Genomic DNA, 7,315 nt, shown 5'->3' on the forward strand with positions numbered 1-7,315 from the left:
AGCTTGGTACTGGCACAAGAACAAACCTGAGAACCAATGAAATAGAACTAAAGATCCAGAAATCAGCCCACAGACCTATGGCCACTTAATCTTTGATAAGGGAGCCAAAAAATATAATGGAAGAAAGACCGCCTTTTCAACAAGTGGTGCTGGAAGAACTGGTTAAGCACCTGCAGAAAACTAAAGTTGGATCCTTGAATGTCACCCTGCACCAGTATTAATTCCAAATGGATCAAAAGCAGATACCCTGAAAACTTTACAAGAAGGAATAGGGGATACACTAGGTCTCCTTGGCACAGGAGGAAACTCTCTTAATAAAGACCCAGAGACGCAACAAATTAAAGAAAGTTTGGACAAATAGGACTGCATTAAACAACAGAGGTCCTGTACGGCAAAAGATGTCGATAGCAAGTCAAATGGAAAGCCCACATCGTGGGAGAAGATCTTTACTAGCCATACAACAGACAAAGGCCTCATATCTAAAGTAGATCTACAGCTAAAAATATTGAATATCTCCAAAACAAATCTTCAAAGAAACAACCATCCTATTAAAAGATGGGTTACAGACTTAAAGTGAGAGTTCTCTGAAGAAGAAATAAGAATGGCCTATAGACACATGAAGAAATGTTTGACATATCTGGCCATAAAAGAAATGCAAGTCAAAACAACTTTGAGACTCTACCTCACTCCAGTTAGAATGGCCATGATCAAGAAATCTAATAACAACAGATGCTGGAGGGGATGTGGCCAGGAGGAATCACTACTACACTGTTGGTGGGAGTGCAAACTCGTTCAACCACTATGGAAAGCAGTATGGCAGTTCCTCAAAAGATTAAACATAGAGCTTGCCTATGACCCAGCAATTCCACTACTTGGCATTTACCCAATCATCCAGAAACAAGGACATACGAAATCCACTAGCACAACGATGTTCATTGCAGCACTATTTACCATAGTAAAGATATGGAACCAACCCAGATGCCCCTCAGTTGATGATTGGATCAACAAGATGTGGTATTTGTACACAATGGAATTCTATGCTGCTGTCAAGAAGAATGACATTGCCCCATTTGTAAAGAAATGTAAAGACTTGGAAAAAATCATATTAAGTGAAGTAAGCCAGACCCAAAGGAACAGAGGCTCAATGGTTTCCCTCATTTGTAATAGTACACACCTAGGACTCACCTAGCAGAGTATTACAATAGCTCAAAACCTAGATACATATGATTATATAGGATGAGACTAAATGAAAGGATCTCTAGGATATGGAAACAAGGGTTTTATCTTATGTGATTGTTATTCTTAATGTGCAATGCTATTTCTCTTTTCTTTTTTAGACCTTTAGTTAATCTCATATTGTTACTGCGTCTAACTGTGTTACCTGGTTTATTGTATATCAGTTTATTTGAAATAGGAAAGGGAAGGAGGAAAAGAGGAAAGATTGGGAGGGGGTCCGGGGAGGGGTATGGGGACAAAAACATGAGAACGGGTATCAATGTGTGAGAAGTAATGTTCCTACTACCTGGTTAATGTAACATTACCCCTCTATACATTGCCCCAAAAACAAAACATAAAATTCTTTTAGAAAAGTGAATTCATGTATTTGGCTACAAGCTGGGCTTATTTTTGGATTGAAATTATGTGGTATTTTTTTCAGTTCCAACCTATGTGACTTTCCACTCCTCAAATTAAGCATTGTTATTTTGTTGTTGCTGCACTTTGCTCTATTCTTTTGATACACTGTCTCCCTATTAGATTGGCTTTAAACTTGTGATTCTAGCATTTCAGTATCCCCAGTGCTAGAACTAAAGTTAGGCATCATGTTACCTGGCAAAATAAATACTATTGCTAGAGATGTAAGCTGTAATGGTTGCCTCAAGCTGAATCCATTTTGTATTCAAGACAAAGATTTCAAATCAAAACCTTTCTTAAACTAGAGAGATGTACTAGTACTGGGTAGTACCTCTTTCTCTTCAGGTAATTATTATGAATGAATGGCTACGGAGATCTATTCTTTTTTATCATCAAGGTTAGAAGCCACACATACATTTCTCTTTGTTGGATCATTTCCATCTGTTTGTATCAGTGTTGCTTGAAAGTTTAAACAATATGATAGCCGTCTTAGAAATAAATTCTGTCACCTTATTACATTCATTAGAGAAGGAGGAAAGAATGAATACTGTACTGAGACAGAAGTTTAAAATTGTAGAGAAAGTAGGAGAAACCTCTCTGGAAGGCCTAGAAAAGTATGTGTAATGGCAGCTATTTAATAATAGAGATGCATTTTGGTGACACTAAAAAGGAATCCACTATTAGTTGGCAGCATGTGTTTGAAGAACTTTACAGTCTTGATTTCACTTAGAACTTTCAAGAACACTGGAAGTCGACATTATTATTATTTTGCTGATGGAAGAATTCAGATCTAGGAAGCTTTTGTGTCAGGTCACTCCGAACTGTCGAAATCAGAGACCTTTCTTCTTATCATTGTATTATTCTCCCTTCTCTGAAATTAGAACGAGAATGAATTAATTGTGTTTCATTTTCTTTCTTTGTCTATGTCTTTTCCAGTTTGAAAAAAAATAAGTATTTTATCTTTGGATTGTTTGAAACAAAAATCTCCGAAGTGTAGAGGACTCCTGTGGGTCCTAGAAAAGCCATGCTTGTTTGTCACAGACATATTGCTGTTAACTAAATGGAATACATTAAGTTTTGCCCATTTTTCTATTAATGTTCTTTTTCCCCTTTTAAGAGAAAACTATGGTGGCTATATTACATTTAGCTCCTCTTCAGTCTCTCTGCCTTTTATTTTGATCCAACTTTCCAATCTTCTGATCGGATCTTCAATTTTCCTTTTTCAGTCTTCCAGTACTATTTTCATCATTTAATATTATCTGATTACTTCCTGAAAAATTCATGAAACTTAAAAAAAGGAAACACTTTGATAAGAATTGAATGAAATTTAGGAAATCTGATGGAAGCCTAGAGAAGACTATTTTAACATGGGAATTAAAAAAATATTGTCAGAGTCATGTACAGAGGGGATATAGTCACACACATAAGGCATTGTTGCCCCTCCCACATTTTTCTCCCACTTTCCCTCACCCCCACCCCAACATATTGTCTTGTGAATATCGCTGTTACATTGGTTCCTCTTTGTCCTTTGTCACACTGTTTTGTGGCTCCTCTTCCCTTCCCTAATTCAAATAAACCTATCTACCATATAATAGTACCACAATCAGATACAACAGAGGAAAAACACTACAGGGGGAAAAAATGAAAGAAAAAAGAAATAACTTCACATAGTACATTAAAAACAATAACCACAAATACTTTTGTTTCTTTTGTTTTTATTGTTATTGTATTCTAAGAAACAGAAAATTCGACATTAAATCTATATCATTCAACTCGCCTTTGAAGCTGCAGGAGCACTGGGTTTTTTTCTTATAATCCAATCTCTCATGAATGTTTTTTTAAATTATTGAAGGGATGGCATGGATCAAGATAACTTGTACTTAGTAACTGACTTGTTGAATTAAAAATCTCTTTATAAAATAAAATGAAGATAGTAATGATAATTAAAAATTAAAAAAATAGAATAAATTCAGAATAAACAAGTTCTAAACTTTATCAGGATTTTATATTGATTGTTGTTATTACCCATGGTCTAGAAGGGACTTTAAAAGTGCCAGTAAGCAAGAACTCTCCTAGCAGAGAACTACAATAGCTCAATACCTAGGTACATAGGCCATATAGGATGAAGCTAAATGAAAAGATCTTCAGGATGTAAAAATAGGAGTTTTGTATTATGTGATTGTTGTACTTAATGTACAAAGTTACCTCTCTTCTCTTTTGTTGCCCTTTGGTTAATCTCATATTGTTACTGTATCTGATTGGGAGGCCGGTGGATGGAGGGAATTTGGGACAAAAACATGAGAGAAGGTGTCAAAGTGTGAGAAGTGATGTACCCTCTAGCTGGTGAATGTAACTGTGACCCCTATACATTACAATAAAAAAGTGCCAATAAGGAGCTGGGAATGTGGCTTGTGGTAGAGTGGTTGCCTAGCATGCATGTTTGATTCCTCATATCACATAAATGACAACAACAACTATCTTGTGTGATTGTTGTTCTTAATGTATTTCTCTTCTGTTTTGTTGCCCTTTGGTTAATCTCATATTTTTACTATACCTGACTGTGTTATTTGGGATGTTGTACATACATTTGATCATTGGAAATAGGAAAGGGAAGGAAGGAAAACAAGATGATTGGGAAGGGGTGGGAGGAGGGAAATGGTGATAAGACATGATAAGGGATATCAATATATGAGAAGTATTGTACCTACTATCTGGTGAATGTAACTGTAACCTCTCTATACATTACAATAAAAAATTAAAAAATAAAAGCACAGAAGGATGGTAAAGCCTAGAGACAGACACTAAAGACTATTTTGGTAACCTGAAGATAGAAAATGAATTTGTATTATTATTATTATTATTATTATTATTATTATTATTTTTGCCAATCCAAGTGCTTGAACTCAGGGATTGAACCCTGTCTTTGGGCTTTCTCAAAGCTACAACTCTACCACTTAGCCTCAGCACCACTTCCGGCTTTTTTCTACGTACGTGATACCGAGCAATCAAACCCAGGTCTAGACGAGCACAGTACTACTAGGCCAAACTCCCAGTATTAGAAAATGAATTTTAACCGAGAATTTTTGAATCGCTCAAGGCAGAAAGACAAAGGTGTCCTAAAGGGATAGTAATTGTGAGCGATTGTGGAAAGTGGACAAAATTGTGAGGAGAGTTGATGACCTTTAGGACATCTCAGTTAAAGACAAAGAAGAGTATCAAAGAATTGAGATAATTAGGTTGAGAAAAAGGAAGAAGATATCCCACCTTGGGGAGACTTAAGAGTCTTTTAATCTAATTTTTTGGGTTTTGTATGAGAATGTCAAAGGAGGAAAGTGATACTTTAACTCTGAAACTTAAATATCGCCCATAAACACAAATCTTAAGGCCTATGGTCTTTTCCCTTGAAAATGGTTGAAGAGCTCAGCTTGTTTAAGGTGACATACATAAGTGATGATGCAGACTGTGATGAGTCTCAAGGGAAGGGCTGCACTGTAATTAGATTGGCACCCTTCTCAAAGATGCTTCCTTGCTTGTTTGCTCTCTGAATCTTTTAATTACATTAGCTTATAAGTGGTTTAAAAAAAAGCAATTCGCACGTATGTTAAAATTTCCCCATCCCATGAACCCTGCAATTTAATATGCATGAAAATTACCATTCTCTTTTGCTATTTATTTATTTATTTCAGACTCTGGTTTTCCTGAGTTTAAGCTGCTAGTGTTCACCAATGGCTCTTGCACTGTTTCCACCATGTGGATTAAGGACATTATCTGCTATCTCTCACAAGGCAAATACCTGTAAGGTAGTGCTCAGGTGCACACTTGACACGCTTCTCCAGCAGTGTTGGTGCACAGGAGAAAAAGAACTTCTGAGTATTCATGATGTGTGGGTGACTACAGAGAAAGGGGAAATAAAGCTGGTGTGAGGAAGTGTCATCTCCGGCAATCAAAGCAAGTGTCTTCCTCAAGGAAAGAAGCAAAGGTAATTCATGGGTCTCTGCCTTGCTTTAATTCCTATCTTTTATAAGCTGCACAAGGCTTCTAAGGATTGATAAAAAGCCTTTCCATCTGATTTAGATGCCCTGTGGAAACAGGCAGTGGTACCCTTTGAGAATAAGAATGTGTAGAATCTATGGACAATAGCAGAAGGATACAAAAATAAGTTGCATGTGGTCTTCAGTCACTGGATTTTTCTTCCAGCTGGCCTTGTCTGTCGTACTGACAATCTATCACTCATGATGTCAGTCCCTAGTGGGGCAAAACATGGTAGGAATAAGACTTGGTAACAGATATTGATCATTTGACCCTCATAAAATAATGATGGTAATAGTGACAAAAACTTTAATAGTAATATGAGTAATTCATATTTTCCCTGTGTCTCTCATACATCAAAGTATAAGTATACTAGGTACTAGCTAGTCAGAACAGCCATATCAGCTTCCTAATAGGGGGTCTTTGCTCATAGGTTTAAAGCAAGTACCATGATGTATATCTTAATAACTACAGGAATTTCTTTCTCTTTCTTTCTTTCTTTCTTTCTTTCTTTCTTTCTTTCTTTCTTTCTTTCCAATCTGGAGTCTGAGAGTACAAAATTAAGATGGTAATCATGTTTTGGGCTCTTCTTCTGCATTACAGATTGCCAACTTTTCCTGGTGAATTCACAAGGAAGAAAGAGGGATAGAGAGCTCTCTGGTGTCTCTGATAAGGGAACTGGAGCCCTCATGATTCAAATACCTCTAAAGGCTCTACCACCTAAGAGCTTCACATTAGCTCCAGGATTTCAGCACGTGCATTTGGCAGAGCACACATATTCAGACTGTGAGAGGGAGCATCATAGCAGTGTACAATCTCAGTCCTGACTCGACTTACTGCTTCAAATTCAGCTTTTTAATAAGATCCTGGGATGATGCATCTGCACATTAAAGTTTGAGAATCACTTTGGGACAATCTTCACAAAATCCATCTTAAGATTTATTATCCAATTTAAGAGCCCAAATTTATCTCTAGAATAAAGGGAAAGCAGGTATGTCTCTTAGAGATTCCAATATTAAATTGAATTCACTTGTGAGAATTGTAGATTTTGCTGTATATCATTATTAACAACACACCAAAAAATAGCTTCAGCTATGGAAAGTCCAAGATTAGAAGCTTCAGTATTCTAATTTGGAACTTCGTGTGACATTGAGAATACAGGCTGGACAATGTCAGTGGTTATATCTCCTTGCATTACTATAGTTATATAAGCAAAACCTTGGGGAAAATTAGCTTTGAGTGAACATTCAGAAAGAGAGAAAGATAGGCAGGTAACTAAAATGAAATCAGAAAATAAATGTTACTTCTGTTCTGTTACAATGGACACATGTAAGAGAGAGTTTTAATATATGTGGGGAAAGCCACCAGCCTCTAGTGAAGCCTTCATTGTGGAACTGGTGGATGTGTGGTTGGTGTGTGTGTGTGTGTGTGTGTGTGTGTGTGTGTGCATGGGAGGAGAGAGGTGCTCTGTAAAAATATTCTAGTGTGTGTCTGTTTCCTCAGAAGGCCAGAATAGTAAGGTTGCTTTTTATTATTATCCTTCATCTAAACTGAACATCTTTAGTTTTACAAGAAATAAATTTATTTCAGTATTCAGTATATATTTGAAGCAATAATCTTCTACTTCTTCCTCAGAGATCATCTGTTCCTCTAG

This window comes from Megascapheus bottae, chromosome 1 (assembly GCF_031878675.1).
Source record: "Megascapheus bottae isolate mThoBot1 chromosome 1, mThoBot2.hap1, whole genome shotgun sequence".
Taxonomy (NCBI): domain Eukaryota; kingdom Metazoa; phylum Chordata; class Mammalia; order Rodentia; family Geomyidae; genus Megascapheus; species Megascapheus bottae.